This window comes from Chelonoidis abingdonii, chromosome 10, assembly GCF_003597395.2.
Source record: "Chelonoidis abingdonii isolate Lonesome George chromosome 10, CheloAbing_2.0, whole genome shotgun sequence".
Classification (NCBI taxonomy): Eukaryota; Metazoa; Chordata; order Testudines; family Testudinidae; genus Chelonoidis; species Chelonoidis abingdonii.
Window position 1 is genome coordinate 34,255,587 of NC_133778.1, and position 24,483 is coordinate 34,280,069.

The 24,483-nt window shown below is 39.8% G+C and overlaps 1 protein-coding gene and 1 long non-coding RNA gene across 3 annotated transcripts in view; one reads left to right on the forward strand and one right to left on the reverse strand.

Annotated features, from left to right (window-relative positions):
* UBE2E3 (ubiquitin conjugating enzyme E2 E3) overlaps positions 1 to 24,483 on the reverse strand; it is an 82,916-nt gene that overhangs the window by 43,673 nt on the left and 14,760 nt on the right. The window lies entirely within an intron of this gene.
* On the forward strand, positions 1,337 to 15,540 carry LOC116826809 (uncharacterized). Its single transcript, XR_012656603.1, has 3 exons — positions 1,337 to 1,546; positions 11,899 to 11,982; positions 14,870 to 15,540. It is a non-coding gene; the product is annotated as an uncharacterized LOC116826809 (long non-coding RNA).

A 24,483-nucleotide genomic window follows, 5' to 3' on the forward strand; every position in this document is an offset into this window, starting at 1 on the left:
TATGATTATGTTTTTACATACCTTAGTTTTATTATTTATGGGAAAGGTGTTTTAATATACCATTTCTGCTTTGCAATGGCTTTGTTGAGGGTGGGGTGGGGGAAGCAAAGAGTGATTAGCTCAGGATGTGTCCATCACGTAATTGTACGATTGTAAGGAAAAATCCAGGAAAGAGTCATTTCTTGCTTGTGAAGTATGCTTCTGACAACGGTTGTGGACAGCACAGCAAAACGAAGACAGACACAAGCACGGATTTAAGCAGCAGGCTCAACTTTTATTAAATTTTAACACCAGAGGGGCGCTATGCACCCATCACCCGTACTCTCCTATACTCGGCATTTAATTGGCTCCAATGCAAGGCTTACAGGGCTCCTTGTCATATAAACGCTGGTTAGGCTCTCCTCATTCCCTCCCCATCCGCCCTGGACTCAGTTCTCCCTGAGTCCTAGCGCCCTCCTCCTGCAAGGGCACAGAGCGTGCAGCAGGGTGGGGACCTTGGCCTGCGAAGGCCACAAAGTCTGACCGTATTACGTGAGCCCAAATCCCAAAAACAAATCCCAGGTCTTTTACCTCCGGGAACTGTTCATTTTATTCTCTTAACCATGTCGGAAACCAGCCTCAAGTTGCAACAAATAAAAATCTCTACCCGAACCTCATTTAGGTACTAAGCACATTCCTACTCAATCCATTGTGGCTTGAAGGTACTATGAGGAAGGCAAAAAACTTCCTGGTCCTCTGCCAACTGGCCCATGGGAGGAAACAATTCCTTCCTGACCCCCGAAACAAGGATCGGCTAGACCCAAAGCATCTGTCCAGCTGGGTTCCCATTCCTAGTTCAGGTAGGTAGCGTGGGCTGCTGGAACAGAGCCAAAAGGGGCTTTACAGGGCCTCTGCGTGGGTGGATGGAGGCGGCTAATCAGAGCTAGACACTCCCTGGGGGAGAAGCTACCTATTGTTCTTTGGCAAGTGTCCCCCTCTCTTGCTACTGGGACTGTCCCCCTTTCACTGCTGACCCCATCGAGTTCCCCCACCCATTCCAGCAGGTGGGTGGCAATTCTCCCTAGGCCACCCCTGTCAAGTTAGTTTTGTGCTCTCTTCCAGAAAGAGGGGAGAGGGTGGGTGAGACAGTTGTCAAAATCCCACTTCCAGGCTTGCTGGCTGGCTGGCCTCATTTGTATGTGGTCTCCAGCATACAGGCGTGACTCCTCTTTTACACTCCAATGATATTTCTGTAAGTGAGTCGGCAGCCTTCTGAGTACAGTTAGGTCAGCTGGTTAACTTTTATCTTATTCACTTTGCTGTAAAGTCTTCTACCCTTTGACAGTTCCTGCAGCATGTTTAATCAGCATTAGCAGCTTGCCTGCAAACTGACTGCTCCTCCTAGATCACCGTTTCTCAAATGCGGCCGCCGTGGCCACATGCAGCACCCAGGGTTTCCCTGTGACCAAGGCAGTTTTCTTGGCAGTGGGGGCGGGGAGCATCAGCCTCTTCCCCTCCTCTCTGTTGCTCCTGCATGTGCCGCCTCTCTGGACACACAATGCTTAAGGTGAGGAGGCAAGCGGCAAGGCAAGCATTGGGGTGAGGAGGTGAACTGGGGGAAGGTGAGAAGGCGAGCGGCGAGATGAATGGGCAGGGGGCATCTGGAGGGGGAATAAGGAGACAAGCGGCGAGCCAGCAGCAGATGAGGAGGCGGGCAGTGGTGGTGGTGGTGTCTGGCTGCGAGTGGGGGGAGTGAGGAGGTGAGCAGTGAGCTACCAGCGAGCGGGATTTTTGCAGCGGGCAGGTGGCTGTCTGTGGCAGGGGAGTGAGGAGGCAAGCAGCGGGTGCAGGGAATAAGAGGAGATGAACGGCAGGTTAGGGACTGAGGAGGGATGTAGGCGGCAAGCAGCGGGCACATAGTCAGCGGGTTGATCACCCCTTTGGGGAGGCTAGCCCCTGACTCCACTTATTCTGCTGCACGCCCCCCCACCCCGCCGCAGCTGAAGCCCTGAGACCCCCTGCCTCCCCCCACAGCTGAAGCCACAAGCCCCCTTCCTGGAGAAGCCCTGAGTGCCCCTCCTCCCACCAGCCAGAGGTGCTCCAGGCCGGCCAAAGCCCCGAGCCTCCCCCACATCCCTCCACCTGCCCCGAGGAGCCCCGGGCCAACCGCAGCTGCGCCTCTCCTCTCCTCCCTTCCCCTCCCCAGACCCAAGCCACTCAGATATGTTTTTAATTATTATTTGGACTTCTATTATGTCAAAGCATTTTTAAATTTACTTCAGAACTGTTGTACAGACAATCACTTTTACCAAAAAAGTAAAAGAAACAATAATAAAAAAGACAAGAACGTGCAAAGCACCTTATTTGTGTTTCTATTCTGTTAGGACCAGTAAAGAACAGAGATAACTGTGCATTATTTTTATTATCGAGTTGGAAAAAAAAACAACCCAAACCTTACATAAATAAATTGCAATGATTTGGATGTCTATATGTACATATTATTAACTATAGGAAAAATAAATAATTTTAGGAAGAAGTGTCAGTGGAGCCACCACCAATAGCTGGTGGCCGCACTCTGAGGCCACCAAAAAATTTGTTGCGAGAACCCCTGTCCTAGATCCTCTTCACAACACAATGTGGTGAGCAGTAAAGCAGCTCAACCACAAGTCACCAACTCTTAGACCAGTAAGGAAGGAAGCAGATCCCAATAGCACCCATGTGGTGTTCAGACATATGATTTTTCTCCTTCCACTAGCAGAACAGATCAAATACACTTGCATTTAGGCTATTCTATTCTATAAACTACAATTAAATGGTACTGATTCAATGGCAATTTCAGAAAAGTAGTTTCTGGTACTAGGGACAAGTTGAAGTTTACCTCCTGATAGAGGTCCAAGCAGAGATAGTCACATGCCTGGCATCAAGGTTTGCAGTTAGTAATGGTTTATATGCTATCCTGACAGCCCAACACTTTCCAGAGTAGTTGAATTACATGTGGCAGAGCAGGACTCTTGTACTGACTTAAACTGCTTGTAAAAAGAGCTTTGACCTTCAGCTTTTGTCTCCACATACCCACTAAAAATCTGATTGCCACCATCTGATACCGTCCCTACCCACACAGAAATATTCAGTTAAATTAACCCCCAAGTCTGTCTCAAAGCTGTGATTTTTAAAAATGTTTTAAAATGAAAAACTGCCCCTGCTTTCATTGATCATATAAATTCTGGAGAAGATGCATCAGTCCAGCTCCTAGGGAACAGAGACTGGCAGAGTCTCAGCAGTGAGGCCCAACTGAGAAGAGGCAGGGAAAAACTGGTGACATGCTGGGCAGAGTTTTATGGATGGCAGTAGAGACTGTGGATCCCACCCTTAATCATTAGTACAAATTTGCAAAGCTGCACAATTTAAGAAATATTATTTTGCATATACGAGTGTTACACTTACAGCAGTGCATTTGGTCTATACCTAAGTTGTGGCTTGTTTTGCCAGAAGTTAATTGACATTAACCCACACTAAGGTTTAAATTAAGAAACAAATCAAAATCAAATCACACCAGCCCCCAGACCTCCCTCGCATTCTAGAATATGTAACAGGCTTAAAGGGATATTAACAACTTCAATTGTTTGAGGATTCTAGTTTTGAACGGAGAACCCTTTAAATAAAGAACATATTTTTAAAGAATTCCTTTAAAAAAAAAATTAGGGATTTTCTGCATCTCTGATAATGTTTAGAAGTGTTTTGTAGTACAGAGGAAAATGTGTGGGGCAGACAGCAACACCATGCAACATGCTTTGGTCTCTGGCCCTTTACTTTCCCCTCTGTACACACACATCTGCCTGATGTCTCTTCAGTTTCAGCTGTTACTGCTGAAGTTGCTGGCAAGCACCCTGCTGCAGCATGTGGAGAAGGAAACACTAGTGAGCATGTATCTGGCATGAGCACGATGTTGACATGACAGTGCATGAGACAGGAAGTGCAATTATCCATTAACAAAACAATGAAACTGACCATACACAGAGTGCTGCCTAACACCCAAGGTAAACAACTGGAAAAAATGGTGTCACTAAATTCACATTGTCTGTAACTGCGGGCACAAAAAGTTTATACAAATGTGATTTCCAAGTTTATAGTGTTCCTTTAAGGAACATAAATATAATTTTAAAAATCTAGTATCCTTTGTATAACCGTTTCTCTAGTATTTAGCTATAGGATTAAAAGAAACGACAATAATTTGCATAAAAAGATCAAAACATGAAATGATAATATAGGCTTAGTTTCCTCAAAGATATTATAGTAATGTTTTGTACAAATTGCTTCTGGAATCTGAATAGGCACTCTGAGTTGATATATTTTGGTTTAGGAATAGTTCCTTCCACAGTGCTTGTCTGCACTGGCACTTTACAACGCTGCAACTTTCTTGCTCGGGGTTGTGAAAAAACATCCCCCTGAGCTCAGCAAGTTTCAGCGCTGTACAGCACCAATGTAGACAGTGCACCAGCGCTGGAAGCTGTGTTCCCAGCGCTGGAAGCTATGCTCCTTGTGGAGGTGGGTTTTTTGGAGAGTTCTGTAGTAGCCAAGATGCTCAATTAAAGGAGATGGTCTCTCTGTCTAGGGCAGTGGTTCTCAAACTTTAACAACCTGTAAACCCCTTTTACTAAAATGTCAAGTCTCGCAAACCCCCTCCTAAAAATGAATATTTCCAGGGATTTTCTCCTTTATAAAAGCAGTGATCTTGGAAATATAAAATTTGTTTTTATGACATGCTTATTACACACTATTTATTATTATTATTAATCATTACAGTATCTTTATTACATTATGAAAATGGCAACACTCTCTTCCAAGATCTCACTTTTGTAGCTTGTATCACTTTGAATAAGCCTTTTATAAGACAAGGCTCCTATGTTTCAAAGGAGTATCAGATGTGAAACAGCATGAAGGTATTTAAGGAGCCAACTCAAAGAGTTCCTCCTACACAAGCATTCAGGTCTTGAGCAGTCCAGGCAAACAATGCACATTACAACGAAGTTTAAACTTGTTCTTCATAATAATTTTAAAAACAATACTAGCTGCCTATTTAATTTTAAAAAACAGCAAAAAAATCTACCTCCCTTTCCATTTCTTATAAGGAGTCTTGAAGTTTAAAGCTCCTCACTGTGGTACGATATGCTTGTTTTGATCTGCTTAGCTCTTGGAAGTCCAGGGGTTCCAGACTGCTAGCCCCGTGCTGCCCACGGACCCTAGGGACAGCTCTGTCCACGATTAGGGAATTTTTTCCCTGAGAACCCCCTGTAACATTTCGCAAGCCCCACTTTGGGAACCACTGCTCTAGAGAGACAGGGAAGGTAATGGGTTGTTTAGTAGGGAAAAAACAAACCCCACACATTAAGATTTCAAATTTTTGAAAATGTTTTATTGGTTCCAATTCCATTATGAAAATAGTTAAAAATACAATTGTTATACTAATACACAATGCCACCTAGTGAACAGAGTACAAAAATTCACACCTCAGGCTTTATTAAAAGATCAACTATTGTAGGAAATCTAGTGTTAGTGGAGCTGTTGTTACATGTAGTATAAAATCCAAGCCTGTAAACATTTTAAAAAGTAAAAATCCAAATCTTCATTTGGTCAAAGGAAAGGAGCCATTTCAGGTTTAAGGTAAATTAATTTAGGAAACGTACAATATAGAGGGACTAGGGATGTAAAATGTTAACCCTCCCCCAGTGGCCCTGTGCCAGCTACAGCAGTCCCAGCCACGCCAGCTGGAGCAGCCTCAGCCCCATCCCCAGTCGACCCCAGTCAACCCTGAAATCTTTTTAATCATTTAAATGGTTTACTTTTTAAACGATATTTACATCCCTAAGAGGGACAGACATGGTTATTCATATCAGCGTTTGAATGCACATAGTAAGGAGACACAAGGCAAAACTCACCAAGTCATTTTCAAAGAACAGCTGCAAAAAGTCTATTTTACATAGCAAAAGATTTTACTTTGAATTTACAATGCTTTTTGAAGTATTTTTTCTGAAGACACGGATTATTTGGAGAATTTATGCAGCTTTATCTAGACCTAATGTTACCAAAAAAAAAGGCAGCACTGGAAAGTTGCTTGCTCTGAAAGGTGGGACAAACACCGGTGCCACCAACTAGCTGTAATTAGCTGCTAATAGAAATTATCCACAGACACAACTAGAAGTTTAAATCAGTTGGTTCTGCTTCCTTCTTATGAGAAAATTGGTGTTTCAGGCCTGCATTCCACAATGGTGAATCTATGAGCCAATTTGACAAGCAGGGAAAGTGTCCTTTTCTATGGTCTATTTTAACCATGAATGTGCTCAATATATTTTTATACATTGTTCAGGTTCTCTTGCCCATTAAAACATAAGGCAAATACCTGGAACAAATAATTAAAAGATGGGGATAGTGTGGAGATGGGAGGATGGATAGGACAGATTGCAAGGTGAGGAGATGTGAATAAGGATAATAAGGGTCAGAGGACTTGCATCAGGAAAAGGCGTTTGAACAGAGGGGAGCAAAACAAAACCACAAACCACGTATATCTCATTTGTTTCAGACTTCACCCAAAATTTCCCTGATTCTGAGAACCTTTGCATTTTGGCTACAGTCTTGCCCCTCTCAAGTAAAACTTCAACAATTGCTGTATAAACATTCAATTGTCCTCTGCTCTGCTTTATGGTCTAGGAAATGTATTCAACTAGACATTGTTTTTGATCAGTGTTTGATTATCCTGATATTCAGAGTCACACTGCCCTGTGCTGTCATAGTCTGTGTATCCCTGACCTCTTCTGACAGTGTCCTCTTTCACCCAAGCTGTATCAAGCAGACACTAGTTTTTGAGCTGTAAAAAATAATGGACATGACTCCTTGGCCAATGCTGGTTTGTGTGTGATAAACTCTGGATTCATTAGTTCTGCTCTAATTGAACTTTGTCTCTAGCACCTAGGAATACCTGCAGACCTGGCATGGTTAATGTGTTTCCATTGCACTTTAGTTTCCCAAGACTATCCTTAAGTTGCAGTGAAAATACCTTGCATGCTATCGATCTTCTTTTATATGACCATATACATAACTTAGTGGTCTATTTACCTTTTGGAAATGGCAATTTCTCTACAAGCGATTTAAATATCAAACAGGGGCCTGCCTAAACTCCCTCCAATTCAACAGTGTCCACCAGCCTATCAAACAAGCCCATATGGATATAAACAGAAACAAGTTTCTGTTCAGCTACCCTTCAGCATCAGCACCATCTGTCTTTTATGAAACTCAGTCAATGATAACTTCAGACTTACCCAAGAACTAACTGATTTGGGGGATGTAACACACAACACTAAGGACAATATTTACATGAAAGCTTAGTGGAAGAGGGCAGAGCTTAGTCAAGCAGGAACGCAGGCATGGGAAAGTAACCTTTTCTGACATTAGATGGACTGGTCACATTGTAAAACTCATAGAATGTATGTAGATCCTTCTACAATAAAGTGTTGCTAGCTATTATTTTGCTGCACTTCCCGACCAGCAGCACAGTGACAGCACAGCAGAACTGCCATAATCGCTCACACTCCAGATGTCCCATTTACCCACAGCTCCCCTCTCCCAAATGCTCTTTTTGCATCCACTTCTTTTTCTTGCTAATGTTAATTTTTGAAAAGATATTGGGGGAGAGGGGGAGTTGTTTCAGAATTTTTCCATCTCCAAGGGAAAAAAATAGACCATTTAAAACAAATATTAAGATATTTTCCCAAAAATAACTGTTGTAAAGGCCATTTTGCTGCAATTCTTTCCTTTGAAAGAACCATCTTAATATCTGAATTAGTATGGGATGTTGGCTTTTTAGATGGAGTATGATTTCACCCCTTCTGCTACAGGAACAGAAAAAAGTCTGTCAAGATAATCCTATCTATGTACTATCTTCTATTTTTTTAAAACACCACTTAATACTTAAAACTATTAGTATGGGGATTTGTACAAAAATGGGATCTTTGTTTAAGATTTCATTTGCTCCTGTTGATTATTTGGCACCTGAAATTTTAATGCTATGTTTCATTTCTCTCCTTGTAATATAATCATTACGCCTACTAAACAGATAATAGGCCAAAACGTGCTCTTTCATTTAAAAAGGTGGAAGCGGAAAGACTCTGTTGGAAACTACATGGACCAAGTCCTTAGTTGATGTGCACTACCACAGCTCCCAGAGCTAAGCTGATTTCCACCAGCTGATGATTTTGCCCATGAATTGAGATCTTCCAGACAAATGCTCCTTTTGGAGAGATTAGCAGCCACATGAAGGAGAACAGGGAAAATGGCCTCAGGTTCTTGCTTAGTCTAAAAAGACACAGGAAATTTAAGCTACATGTTGTGTGCATTCATTTGGAGTGACTGGTCCTCTCACATATTTTGGCCTCACCTTGTTTGCCCTGAGTATCGTGGCTGGCTTTTTGGAGCTATGAGTCACAAATCAGAAGTCAAATGCTGCTATGAGTAGCATGAGCCCAAAGACTTTCCCAAAACAAAATACATGCATTGCCAAGTATTGCCTAGAGAGATTATGCCATGGCTTTGCCTTCTTAAGGCTCACTGCATTCAAAATGCCATTGAACCCTCAGTGTGCAGCTTTCTCCACTGGATCTGTCAGGGATGAGTATCCTTCGCAGGCTTTGCTCTTCTCCTTTCTGACTTTTCAGTTTATATATGTTTGCTGCCTTCTAAAGGGCAGAACAAAAGGAAATATTTGACCAGTAGTTTGAAATGCATTCCTCAAATGAGAAATTACATGGAAAGCGTATAGCTTTAATGAATCCAACCCAGGAGGAAAAAGGTGTCAGAATCACAGTTTAGTATTTTATCTTGAAAATATAGGTCATGACAACTGAGGTCTGCATGTCCACCTCTACAGGAGAAAACTAAAATAATTACCAACACTTCCAACTGAATAGATCATCTCAAAGGAGAACATAAATTCACAGCACTAGTTTACATTTGAAATATTTTCAAAATATTGTTTTAGCTGGGTATAATACACCCTCATAAGATTTGACACACAGCAAATAAAGGGCTCCAGTTAAACAGCTGGCAAAAGGCCAGAAAGAGAGAAGGGCCCAGGCTGTCACTTGCTAGACAATATATATGGTTATTTTGGCAGCCATAACAGAATGTGATCATTGAGCCATGACACGTTAAAAAGGCACATAATTTTAAAAGGAAAAGATTCCTGAGCGCTAAAAAACAGAAAACATTTGTAGTGTGCCCATACCAAACCCAGATGCAGAAGTAATGATGGGATCCGATTGACTGCATATCAATGGTTCATAAAGTCACAGATTCCAACGCCACAGAACTTCCCCAAAATAATTCCTAGAGCAGATCTTCAAGAAAAACATCCAGTCTTAATTTAAAATTATCAGTGATGGAGAATCCACCACGATCCTTGGTAAATGGTTCCAATGGTTAATTACCCTCACTGTCAAATATTTATGTCTTATTTCCAGTTTGAAATGATCTAGCTTCAACTTTCAGCCATTGGATCACGTTATGCCTTTCTCGCTAGACTGAAGAGCCCTATGAAGGGGTTAAGGTGAAACTCTGATCCCAGGGAGCCCCAGCCAGCTGAATCTGCAGAGCATGCTCCAGCTGGAGGTGGAGCCAGTCAGCTCAGAAGGGGCCTGACAGGGTAAAGAGAGAGGCCTACCCTGAGGGCTCCTGGAGATGGGTGCTGCAGAAACCTCCTTCTGGAGACAAGCACCTGTCTGCTGAGCCCGGAGGGGATGACAGCTCAATTATTTTCTTTTCTTTTACTACTTTAGGGCAAACTGGGACGAGAGTGGGTGGTAAGAAGTATCCCAGGAAGGCAGCCTTAAGCCACTCCTGGGTACTGGACATTGGTATCTGTTACAGGGCCCTGGGCTGCAGCCCTATGGAGTGGGAGAGCCTGGACTCCCCTACCAATCCTCCGTTGTTAAGGGCCCAAAACGCTCATTTCTAGACGTCCTTTAGGGCAAGAAGAAAAGGGTAAATGTCTGGGACTGGACATTCATGGGGGTCAACAGATGGACCCTGTATCTTTCCTGAAATCCTGTCACACTGGGGAGAGAAAAGGCTGACTGATGACCTGACTGGAAGGTGGTCAACTCTCATCAAAAGGCAGATGGCCACAGGGCATGATGATGGCCCAGGAGAAAGATTAGAGTTGTGGTGAGCAGAGACCTAAATCTGTACCCCTAGGTGACACCACCAGCAAATACTGCCCATCACAAGTCCATTATTAAATATTTGTTCCCCATGTAGATACCTATAGACCATAATCAAATCACTCCTTAACCTTCTCTTTGTTAGTTAAATGGATTGAACTCTCCCTGTAAGGCAGGTTTTCCAATCCTTTAATCATTCCCGTTGCTCTTCTCTGAAACCTCTCCAATTTATCAACATCCTTCTTGAATTTTGGGCACCAAAAGTGGACACAGCTTTCCAGTAGCATTTCCACCACTGCCAAATGCAGAAGTAAAATAACCTCTTTAACTCCTACTCGAGATTCCCCTGTTCATGCATTCCAGGATCATATTAACTCTTGTCTACAACTTCATACTGAGATCTCATGTTCAGCTGATTATACACCACAACTCCCAAATCTTTTTCAGAGTTACTGCTTCCCAGGATAGAATCCTCCATTCTGTAGGTAGGGCCTACATTCTTTGTTCCTAGATGTATACATTTACATTTAGCTATATTATAATGCATATTGTTTGTTTGCGCGCAGTTTACCAAACAATCCATTGATGACTGCAAACTTTACTCAGTGATGACTTTGTTTTCTTCCAGGTCATTTATAAAAATGTTAAATAGTGCAGGGGCAAGAACCAATCCTGGCAGACTCTTCTCTCTCCCTCAAAACACACCTGCTTGAAACAATTCTCTACTTTGAGTTCCATTTTGAGACCTATCTGTTAGGCAATTTTTAATCCATTTATGGTGTGCTACGTTAATTTATCACTCTAGTTTTATAATCAGAATGTCTAGTGGTGTTTTAATCATCTACATACAATCAAACAAAAATGTAGGTATAAAAGTCCACGGAGAACAATTATCAATGATTTACCTTCAAAACAATGAAAAACCTACAAAACTGGATGTATGATTTTTTTTTTTGTTATTCAGTGCACTTTAATGTTAACTCAAAGACCAAGCTTTTACATAGCTGAATTTTTACTTCCAAAATTATAATCCATGATAACTTGATTTCAAACTTAAAAAAAACACAGAAACCCCACAATTTTCCTATATATTTTGAGTACTAAAATAAAAAAAATACTTTATGAACAGAATACATATCTCCTAAATCACCCTTCTGCTACAAGGAAAAATGACTGCATAATGAAGTATATTATGATGCTTTAATAGCAACAGCTGTTTGGAAACCAAAGCCCACAAGCTTTATATTTTGTATGCAACATTCAGAAATTGCACTGTCTTACTGCATGTGTGGTTTTATTAAATAATTCAAGGACATAACAATGAACAAATGTATTGAATAAGACACGGTTTTACATTAACCCCTAACGCTCATGTAAAGCCTCCCTACAACTGAGCTGAAGTTTACACATGCTGATACTGTTGCATTTCTTTCTGTAATAAAGTACTCAAAAATCTTATCCATCCTCAACCCTACTCCAAAAAACCCCTCAGAATTTAAGTTAGTCCATGAGCTACAACTATAAACATATGGCATGACAGCTAAATTAAGCTACAAAGAGCTTACTTCCTAATCTTACTCTAAACTTAATACTGCACTAAAAATGTATTTAAATGAACAGTCAAAATTCATCATGTGCATTCTGTAACAGTAGGGCATTGTCTACACTAGAGAAATTTAACCCCCACCATATCTATTTTTTTCAATTTCAGTCCCACTAGGGTTAGCAACAATGGAACTACAGGTACAGATGGACTCCCTGCAATGCTAACACCAATGGAGCTGAACTGCTGCAGGTAATGGTGAAAAAGTTTCAAAAAAATTCCCTGGCACAGACTAGAACAAGCACTTAAAAAAAAAATAAATCAAACAAATCATCAGTTAAGATGTTGACATTCAGACCTTCATTTTTCACGTCCCACTTCTCAACTGTCATTATGCCCAAAGCTGTGCAAACTTCCTCCAGCACAAACTCCCTTCCAGTTCCAAACATTCAACAATCAGTAACATACCTCATCTCTAACAACCAGAGAAGGCTAAAACTGCACATTTATAGTGAGGCCAAAATAAAGACTCTGGACTGATAGTTGGCTTTACACGATTTAAAGTCTAAGCACAGCACAAAATTATAAAAAGTCTATAATCTACTTTTTATAGTATGATAAAGAAGTATCTTTAACGACAGTGATACCAACTTAAATGTCAACAACGAAGGAAGTGGAAAAGATCAAGCATGAAAGCAGAATATATGTATTTGGCTGTTGCTCTAGGAGATGTATCAGACAAATTTTACTCTTGAAGTATAACGGACTACTGAGAGTTTCCAATGCATATCAACAAAAAAGTAAAAAATAATGCTAGTCCCAAGATTTTTTTCTCCAAAGAACTTCCTTTTAAGAACACCAACCTGAAATATCACAATTCCTGTAAAATATTTTGGATTCACCAGGGTAGATAAAAATCGATTTAAAAAAATATTTAAAACATTTAAATAAAAAATAAATAAGTAGAATCCATGACACTTCATCAAAAATGGAGTTAAAGGGTTCTTTTCTATATAAAAAAAAGAATCAGGAAAAAAACATCTAACTTTTGAGGTCAAGCTTTATAAATATAGCACAATAGGTCAGCCCGAGTAACGGGAGACTGTCTCATTTTCAAAAGACTTAAGCAAGTAGCAGGGTTGTCAGGTGTCCAGTTTTCAACCAAACATCTGGTCGAAAAGGGACCCTTCCCAGTCCTCCCCATCCTGGTGAAAATGAGCGAGTGAGTGAGGGTGGGGGAGAGTGAGCAACAGAGGGAGGGGGAAAGATGGAGTGAGCAGGGCAGGGCCACAGAGAAGGTGAGAGCAAGGGTGTTTGGTTTTGTTCAGTCAGAAAGTTGACAACTCTAGTGAGTAGGAACTTAAGCTCCAGTCACTTTCCCTTAGATATATTTCAGAATTTCCCCAGGCTGACCTGACATAATCAGTTTAATTCAGGGACTACAGTTAATCCATCTGTTCCTTTAATATACCATTTTGTTGTAAATGTGAAACATTTTGACAAGAGCAGTGTATGTATCCAAAACATTTAAGGTTGTTACTAAAAATAAATGTATATGCTGTTGTGTTCAATTAAATTCCAGTTACCATCCTATTGCAGCTTGACCCAAATCATGTGCAAAAATTATCTAGTAAATAAGCACTATATCATTCATTTTCTAACATACTAAAATGTACAGTTAATAAAAATCTGAAAGTATTAAACTACATAATTGCTTAAATAAATGTATTTAGGTATCGTATACCATCCTAGGTAGCAAAAAGATGTACCAAACCTGGTGAAAAGGCTCCATTTAGCTGTAAATCAGCATGTTTTAATGGTTATGTCATCCAGTGAGACTGCACCCTTCTTAAGAAAATAACTGCAGTACAAATGGAAATGCTGATTAAAATCAAGACTTTACACTGGGTGATTCAAACAGCCTTGATTTATACCAATCCACCCTTATATTCATTATTGTTTCCAATAACACCTAATATTATCATCACAAAGATTAAATAAACATTTTGTTTGTTTACTTTGCATAGTTGACACCACTTTATACATAATCAATTTCACTACTTTGAGGATGGCCACTTGCACTTCCTGTCACATGGATTGCTAAGTAAAGCTGTCTACCATCAGCTGAAACAAGACCTGATTCAGGAAAGCACTGAAGCACATGGTTAATATTTATTTACATGCTTAAATGTTTTCCTGAATACAGATAAGTGAGAGATATACCTCAGGATTTCCTGAAGCAGTGACACAAACTGGAGAAGTAACTGGTAGGTGTATGAATGGAGACGCAGAGGAGGGTGGAAGAGCTGTAGTGTTGCTCATAGGCATGCCCAAACAATCCTGCTAAAGCTCAGCAAGGGAGGAGAAAAACCCTTTCCCCCGCTCCCAGAAATAAAAAAAAAAAACACCTGTCTGCTCTGTTTGAAAATTAATGCATTTTACAAAAATCATTTTAAAAAATCAAGTTGACAGTGACCTTTTAGCATGAGGAACCCGCAATCATGATTACATCACAGAGGAAGTGGCAGACAGTAACTAAAATGGACTGATATTTGTGATACCACGAAAGATGAATATCACATTGAATTCACTAAAATCAAACAGCTTTCAACTACAAGTGCAGAACAGAGTCATCCAGAAACCATGGAGCAGCAATGTACTGAGTTGGCACACATGCCCAAGCGAGTCAGTGAAACAGATCAACCAACACAGTAAGCGCTACACCAGCAGTTCTCAAACTTAATTGCACCACAACCCCCTTCTGACCGCAAAATTACTACATGACCCCACGAGGGTGGACCGAAGCCTGTGCCTGCCTGAGCCTTGGGCAGTGGGGCCAAAGCTGAAGCCCAAGGGCTTCAGCTCCAGCTGGGCGGAGGGAAAGCAAAGCCAAAGTCCAAGGACTTCAGCCCCAGGTGTGGGGCCCATAACCTGAGCCCCACCATCCAAGGCTTCAGCCCTGGGCCCCAGCAAGTCTAATGCCAACACTGGCAACACCATTAAAACGGAGTCATGACCCACTTTGGGGTCCTGACCCACAGTTTGAGAACCACTGCTCTACACGGTAAGAGAGAGCAAACAGTTAAACTAGTGTATTGACAGAAATAAAAGTAATCTATGTATTCTTGGCCTCCCTAAGGAAGAAGAGAGATCCGATCTGCTATTTTAAGTAATTGTTGGGAAAAACTCTAAATCTAGACATGGAAAATGAGTCAGGGCCCACAGAATTAATGGGAAAGGCCCTTTACTAAACAAGGAAGATGCAAAAACTGAGATTATGAAAGAAGTTTAGTAGCTGACAGGAAAAACAAGCATTTGCAGAGCAAAGATTTTGTTCCTTCTGGATTTTCGACTCTCTTACTAAGAAGAGACGCTATCTAGCTGTGAAGAGTACCTTCATGGAATTAAATGTGATGATTCACTTTTGTAGTTAAGAAGCCTTTAGAGAAAGCACAAAGGAAAAAAGTTTTGGGACATGAAGGAAAAAAAAAACACATCAGCCTTACTCAGCAAGACAGTACGAGAGGAATGTGGATAAAGCTGTGCTGGGAACAGTCAAAGGAATAATTGATATATAATGTGACTGAAGAAGAATGTGAATTTTAAAAATGTTAATTTATTAACATCTGTCAAGGGGATCAGAGAGCTGTTTCTTGTTGTGGCCATGTTAATTCAATATTATATTTGGGCTTTTCTTCTTGGCTGTAATTGCTATACAGACTTTGTCTTAAAAATACAAGAAACTATAGCGTGCAATAAAGCAAAGCATTTTTACCTGCTTAGCATTGTGTTCAACAGAGTTTGTAAAACATATGTACTGGTATCCTTCTCTCCCCACAAACTGGAATATACCACTGGAAATTACAACACATCCAGCAGTGTAAATCCTCTCTTCAGTATTCATATTCTGGCTGGGTTTCCTGGCATTTAAAATTTATCTAACAGAACACCAATAATAATAATAAAAACTTTTGACATTATTATTTTGTTATATTTCACATTTAAAAAAAGAAGACCCATGCAAAAATCTTGGAGCACCATGACAATAGTTAATTTTTATTTTTTTTAGACTATAGTTTACATTTTATATTTAACACAGGTTTTTATACACTTTTTTTTTTATTTGCTTTACACAATTCTTGCTTTTAGAAGTCTTGCGTTATTAGGGTTACAGCTTAGTCTGACAATTGCTCACAGAGGGGACTGTTTGCATTGAAATTTCCTTTAAATTCCTGTCCGTTTTTGCTCTACTTCCACAACAATCCCTCTAGCAGCATTAATGTATTTGTATATTAGAATTAATTCTGCAAACCAGAAGCATTAAATAATTAGTGGTAACAATTTACAGCAGACAATAAAATGAAAACAGAAAACCTCTTGTAAAGCTTCTTTCTACCAATCATACCCAGGAAGAATCATACCAAGGAACATCCTTCTTCCAAAACCCTTTTTTAAGGCATTCATCTCAATTACCATAGCACCATGTCCACAGTGTTATTAGAACTTCTGCAGGAAACTGGAGCATCTCATCACACTTTCAATTCTTAGCCCTTTCAATTTCAGCTCCTGGGTGCAATTTAGTGGAGCCACTTTGCATTACCTTACTGGCAGAATTTGGCCATACAGCTAGCATATCTGGGTGACAAGGATTGCTTCTCAGTAAGATACAGGTTCATAACAGACCCTACTCTGTTCTGCCAGTGTTAGAACATGGTTATGGGACCCCTAGAAAGCACTAGTTCCTGATTATCCTTAGGGTCCGAAACCTCAATTAACAGCCAGTATAATTTAGACCAGCCCCTCTAGCTGTTGTAACGTTACACTAGTGGCCCCAGAATCAGAGTGCAAATGTGAGCTTCCCTGCCCTTTTCTGAACTGCTCTTGATTGCAGTTTGATAGCCCTGAGGGTCTGGGCTTTCCAGTGGCTCAAACAATATTTCCATAGCGCCACAATGACTGATACCGTTATAGAGTTTTCTAGCATTCTACACAACTAGCAATCCCTATTGCACAGATTTTACATATTGAAGGTATGAGTGGGTACAACACAAGACATATTATAAACACAGCTTGTCAAATTATTCATTGCAAATAACATCTGTTGCAAATCTAGTGCTATTTGACCTCTTGTTTCTCTGAATGGTGAACACTTAGAAAAAAACAAACACAAACAATGGTCTATGGACTATTCACTACCTTATTTATTAGATGTGCTGTATGATTGTGTTTGCTTTATAATTGGATGACCGAAGGTTTCTAAATTAAGAAACTTCTAGAACACATTTTTGGATGAACATTGGTTTGTGCTAAGATTTGTGGAAACTTGTTATTCGCAAATATGTCCATAAATACCTCACAGATTCCAAACAGTAACATTCATGGGCCTAGCAAATTACAGAAAACCAGTCTCAGCACTTATATTTGTGAATCAGTTTTTTTAAAAAAACATTTTACCACCTCAAGTTCTAAATCTAGTGCAATGTAGGTAATCACAGAAGTGGGAGGGTGACTATTGTAGCTGGAAGGTTTCCCAGATTAGTTGGCTTTTCAGGAGGATTTTAAATGGGAGCTAGCCAGCTTATTTCATGTATAGAAGTAGGAACACTTTTACTCTCACCCTTCCTTCACCCAGAGGCAGAACTCAATTCTGATGACTCAGATCATGGATTCTTTTATTCGGTACATGAATCAGAAAATGCTTAGTCTTCCATGTGCAAAATCTGAAAATGCCTGTTGTAGCAGTAAAGTTAAAGAAAAAATTAACTAGAGTAAATACTGATGTAAGGCTACTAATGCAGTTGAAAGTCTATGTAATAGCTAAGGAAACAAAGCAGAGAGTTACCCTAACCCTGCATTACAATTCTGCCCAGTAAGTGGTAGTCCTTTAAAACTTAGATTTAAAAATTTTATTAAAGCTAATATTAAAAAAAATTATATAATACATAGGTTGGGAAAAGAGTGTCTGTACATCTGGGTATAGTGCTTAGATTATCCACAAATACAAAGTTAGTTTTTACAAGTCATCTTATACATAGAGTAAATAATCAGCAATAACCTAAATGTAGGTGAATAGATTTAACCATACAGTTTAATATTAGAATCCAAATACTTGGGTACATCACTCATGAAAAGATGTACAGAGATTTGGTTGTGGAAAGCAAAGTATATCAATGAATGGAGATTGTCCTTCAGTACTTGAGAATTAGGTTGGTTGTCCATTTAGAAAATACAATCCATGAGGAAAGTATTTGCTACTTTCCTGACTGCGCTTCTCATCAGCACTGCAACTCCATTCCTCCCTTAACAACACAGAAGATATACAAAAAAGTAACCCAGGATAGACAGGGGCAGAAGGGCCTTGTCCATGCTCTAAGTGATGTCTGATGGTGTGGGAGGGATTCAGACTCCTCCACTGATTGAAACACTCATCTAAAACAATTTCTGAAGTATGGATAATCTCCTCTACAATAACTGATTTGTCAGCATAGAGATGTGTCCTGTCGTCCTTTTTTATTCTCCAGCCTCAATGTATTTCAATGGTGAGTTCTGCACATAGGTGTTCAATGATGGCTATCGCCACCTTCCCAAGAATTCAGCAGCCAAAGAATCTGGCACAACATCCACATTCTGCCTCAGAACTGTGTTCCAGATTGAAAGATTTAATTTGTGTTTGTAGGCTTCTAGCCCACATATTTGTGAAGACAGCCTAGGAAACGCAAGCCAAGTACAAACTGATGCAATGGTGTTTACATGAGTCTGCAGAAAGTCTGAAAAAAATCTCAGATGTGAATTGCTAACACCTTCACTTCAATGTGTTAAATTGGAAACCACAAAGTGGCAGTTTAAATGTCAATTTCACTTGCTTACCATTTAGCTGAAACATCCAGGTAAGATGCCTGTCCCGCCCCCACTTCCCGTCCCCAACTGCTTCCCCGTGTACCAAAATCTAAACTGTCCAAGAGCTTCTGCTTCCCCAAACAACTTCTCTATGTAGTTATGAAAGTTGGTTAGTACAAAATCTCCTTCAGAATGTGGGTATGGCATAGAGTAAATCAAATCTAATACTAAGGCACATAAAGTGTACAGATTGCATTAATCATTTACATATTGAAGTAATAAATTTAAAAAACATTTAAATGGAACTTCAGCAGATCTTCCCATCAGCCTCCCTGCAGTGCTATTGTAACCTACATACCATCTGGGTATGATGTTCTGTCCCATTTAGTGACACTGACATCACTTAGGCCTGGGCTAGTGGGGTGTTCAAACTAAGATATGCAACTTCAGCTACGCTATTCGCATAGCTGAAGTTGAAGTATCTTAGTTCGACTTACCTAGCTGTCCTCACGGCGGCGAGTCAACCACCATGGCTCCCCCGTCACCTCCGCTTACTCTTCCTGCCGAGGTGGAGTACAGGCGTTGATTCGGGGATCGATTTATCGCGTCCACATGAGACGCAATAAATCGATCCCTGATACATCGAACACTACCCGCCGATCAGGCGGGTAGTATACACGTACCCTTAGAGAGAGAGAGAGAGAGATAAAATGAGTCTGCTCTACAGCCTTAGCTAATAGCCAGTTGGCTTTTGGCTGATGTGGTAGAGGCTCATGCACTAAGATCCAGAGCTCCCAGGTTCAATCCAGCCTGCTGACGACCAGGGTCTGTCAGAATTACACCATAACATGCAGGGACATAGCTGCAGAATTCAGGTCCAACTTATTGCAGAGTACCAGGGACCCACAGACATCACAGGGGGGCTCCTCAAATCCAGAGAGTGAAATTAAATATACAAATGTACTTCTCATGAGGGCCTGTACCCAGACCTTTGCAGTATACCACTGCCACTTTTATCCACAGGAAAAGACTCACAATAGCATAAAGGAAATGGTTAGTAGGGGATTTTGAAAAGATTAGGCTTCTAAAAAAAAAAAAGAAGTTTATATGGGATCTACATAACATTCCCCAAAGATTAAAGAACTGACAGAAATGCTGATTCCTCTGTGAAGCCCCTGCATGGAGCTTCTTTATTGCAACACAAATGCAGCAGAAGGAGAAGACTAAAATGTTTTAATTGAAACCGCTATTAAAAAGAAAGGGCAAGATAGATGTATTTTGTATGTTAAAAAGAGTCAGAAAAGTAAATTCTAGTGGTTTATATGCTTTAATACATTTAAAGGACTCTTAATATTGGGAACAGTCTTATATTTGGTAGACAAAAGTAAGTACGGCCTCAATCCTGCAAACTCATACACATGGTTTAATCTTTACATCCTCCAGGAGGTTCACACTTTGTGCAGGTATCCACCCATATATATAGGCTTACAGGATCAAGGTCTAGTTTTACATGTTCCCAGACACAGAAGGTGCAACATGAAAAGAGCCACGCCCACAAAGTTTAGGTCCCAGATTTAATCTACTTTACAACAGTTAGAATCTACTGGGGACCAAATGACCTATTAAAAAAAACTCAATTTGTATTCTTTTGCAAACTTAGGAACAATAATTCACTGATAGCCCAACTTAACTAAGAGATATTGTGATACATCATTAATATAAAGAGTCTTTTGCCACACTATATTGCCTTCTAAGAAAAATATGTTTGCAGTACAAGAACTAACACACACCTGAATACCCTTTTTTTTTAATTACTTGACTCCTACCACAGCAGGTTTGTGGTCTTATAGGGATTTTTTCCCAGCATGCTTTGTGGGAGGCTGGTCCTTTATATTTGGCAGAACCAGCCAGTTGCAGGCCTAAAGTGGCCATTTACAACTAGCAACTACACCTTCCTTTCTAGAGCGGGTAAGACCTTAATTCCATTACATTTTCTTTTCTATTGCTAAGAAGCCACCGTGTTTGTCAAATGGCAAAAATGACTAGAACTGATAATTATGCTAATCTGGAAAAATTACAAACAATGAAGCATAAACAGACATTGAAAACATTTTAAAGAGAACAACTTCCTTAAAGAGTTTTGTTCTAAAATTTACTTCTTCCTGAGACTACTTGCTTGATTTAAATTTTGATGTATTTTGTGTTAGCAGTAATACTTTATATGACATTTCTGCTTTTGTATTTCTCATGTGTGTAAATGAATCAGTGCTATTTTTCTGCTTTGCTCCCTTTCAGCAATCTGCCTCTTAGATGCAAAATTCAATTACCACTCTTGGGGCCAAACCAACAGCTGGTGTTGTTGGATGCAACTCCACTCAGGAACTCTTATGCCAGCAGTGAATTTGGATTCTGGATTTAAATATTAACCAAATCAGACAGACTATTAGCTAGCGCTTTCTGCAGCTGAAATTCACTTTAAAAAAAATCAGTTATGTTTCTATTTTATACCCTCAATACTATAAATGCCACATTAAAGACTTGGAGAGAGGAGAGGAGGGTGACACTGGCTACTACAATAACTACCATATATTTCTAAGTACACAGCTGGAAGAAAACTACTTTTCTGGCAAAGAGAATTGTTTGTAGTCATGTACTATGTTTGTACTTCAGTGTTAAGCTTTCCCTGTAACATTTACTGCCCAAGAGCTATTGCCTGCATAGTCTTAGATAATACAGTATTTTTCCTTTCATGTGAGAAATTGTGTGCCCACTCAGAAACCGTATTTGGCATAGAGCAGGTTGAATTCACCTAAGTTCCATTTCATGGGACTATAGCATTGGTTACATTTTTCACTGTAGATGGATTCTATTCTACTAACAAAGACCTCATCTTCACTTTTCCTTTAGACAGAAAATAAAGCTGGAAATCAGTCAAGCAAGCCCTCTGTGCACAGAGGTCCAACCACAGAAATCAAAGTGGGTTTTGTGTACTGAGGGTTTGTTGGATTGTGTAATTTGGTATACATATCTTAGCCTCCTCTTGTGTACTGCAACCTGTACGAAAGTCTGCATGGAGATGAAGTGAAAAACACTAGCTGATCACCCTTTGCTTAAATAGAAGCTATGCTAATAGCTGCTTCCCAATGAGAAATGTCAGCAGACAGAAATGTATATATATCTCCTTTCATATTACTACTAATTATAATATACTTGTTCAGATTCATTTTTTGCAAAGCATTTAAAATCCAAATTCTCTTTAAAATGCAAACAAAAGTAAACATTTTTCCATTGATTATTGTAGATTATAGAGAGGAAAATATCAAACACGTGCTATAAGTCACCACATAGGAAAGCAGAAAATGAATGGAAAAAACTGTTCTTTACACACAGTGGCAGATTAAATTGTGGCTGTTTTTTCATTATTGTTTTTTTAAAATCTATCTTAACATTTTCACCTGGTGGGAAAACTTCTCTGAATTCTACTGCTTCCCTCCTGTGGGATGATTCTCCATTGGATTCTCCTCACTGAAATTGGAGCTACATTCTCCTTTCTAAGGAATCACTCAGAAACCTGAATAAAGCCCCCATCCTGCAATCTGATCAGGATGAGTGGCCCTTGTGTTCATGCAGAGTCTCACTGATGTCTCAGGTCTTGTCATCTTCACTGCAGGGTGAGCTCAAGATACACCTTGAGTGTTGCCCCTAACTCAGCTCTTGTCCCAAATCTTTAGCTGAAGTTCAGTGGCACTGTAAACTTGAGGTGGCTGGCCCAACAGGAGGTTTGAGTTTGAAGCTCGAGTGCTGCTGGCACTCAATCTAGTGATGCAGTGGAGACGTATCTACTGTGTGATGCTAATCCAATCAATTTTCTGTGTGCAAAGACTAGGACTGGACCCAGTCCCTCCCCCTGCCCAAAAGGAGGGGGGAGGCAAAAAGGAACAGAGGTCAAAATTCCCCAGAAACAACCTATTTGGTATCTTAAGCTCTTAATGGGGAATGCAAGAATTATTCTGGGGAAGTTCTTTGGCCTGTATTATACAGGAAGTCAGACTAGATGATCACAGTGGTCTCTTCTGGCCTTGGAATCTGTGAAAAGAGATTTGCTGCATGCTGTTCCATTGTGTGATGTAAGGACTGGAAATGTATTTGAATAATTTTTGAGGTGTTTTTAAATTACAGGACTTAGTATTGTTAGGGAATGATTATGCTACAGATGTGATAATAAATGTTGTTATTATAGGAAGGTTCAGAGAGTAACACTTTGTTCCTTTGATATGCTAATTTAAATCCTAAACACAGTGAAAATATTCTTCACTATCTCTATTGAAAAGATTCTTAAAGAAGGTTTGGTCGGTCTCTACAAGACATAGTACAGTATATAATCAAAGAGTGGTTCCAGCCCAGGCCTGAATCAGAAGATAAACTGGGGGCTTGTCTACATGGGGATACTCAAGCAAATTAATCCAAATTAACTAAAAGTGTGAATTTAAAGTAGTTTAGTTAAACGACATGAAACACCTGTGTGAGGCTTTCATTCACAACTGAAGTGGCCTTAAAATAAAGGGAATTAAGGCCACTTTTTATTCTGAATGGGACTGTCTACACAGGGGTTCAATGAAGTTTAACTAAGGCACTTCAAATTCACACCTTCAGTTAATTCAGATTAATTTTTTTAAATGTTCCCACGTACAGAAAGCTTGAAGTGACAGGAAGTGGCAACTCCAACTCTCTGAACTGAGATTCACAAGCAAAACAATGTGATGGAGACGTATTCAGTGTGCTCCAACCTGACCATATATACTGTTTGTTAAACAGTAGGTGTGAAAGACTGCTGATGTTGATTAATACACAACTTGGGTGTAAAATATACAAGATTAATCAGTATTATCAAAGTGTCTGAAGGACCTTTATGTAAACTATTAAATGAGTATTTGAAAAAATGATTTTTTAATGCTGAGAACACATTTCTTTACATTTTAAAAATCTTATCAAACAAAATAAGATTAAAAATATATCTGTTAAAACTATCTAATCTGGGACTCCCCCCCTCCCCCCCCGAGCACTGTTTTACCGCGTTCTATCCGAATTCATATTATATCAGGTCACATTATATTGGGGTAGAGGTGTACCTATGAAGATTGGCACCAGCTTTCTGAAGCCTTTGACTAAATTATAGCTATATTTCAGAGCATATATAAAAGGGAAAGTGTGGATGCTGCTTACATAATAAGGGCCCAATCCAGCAAACACATATGTATCTATTTAGCTTAACAAAGAGAGAGAGTGACTTGATTACAGTTAATAAGTACCTATGTGAAGAACAGATACTTAATGAGGGGTAATCAAGCAGAAAACGATATAAAATGATCCAATGGCTGAAAGTTGAAGCTAGGCAAATTCAGACTGGAAATAAGGAGTGAATTTTTAACTAAAAGTAATTAACCATTGGAACAATTTACCAATGGGCATGGTGGATTCTCCATCACTGACAACTTTTAAATCAAGGATGGATGTTCTTCTAAAAGATCTGCTGTAGGAATTATTTTGGGGAAGTTCTATGGTCTGTGTTATACAGGTCAGATTAGATCATAATGCTCCCTTCCAGTCTTGGAATCTATAAACTATAAAGCTTTACTTCCATAACTAGTCCTGCTGGCTTTTATATTTCTTCAGTTTATCGTAATTCACTATTTCTCTGGGACTACTCATATGAGTGAAGTTAATCATGTACAAAACTCTTTGCAGGATCTTGTTCTATACCTTGCAAGGTGCTAAACTAAACACGAAAGTACAGGACAAAGAATAACCACTCAGAAAAAGATTTTGGAAAACAGTTGTAGTTACCAAACCTCTGCACAGAAGAAAGTTTAAGTGGAAAAAGACTAGGAAGTTTTTATACTTAATACATACATTCAA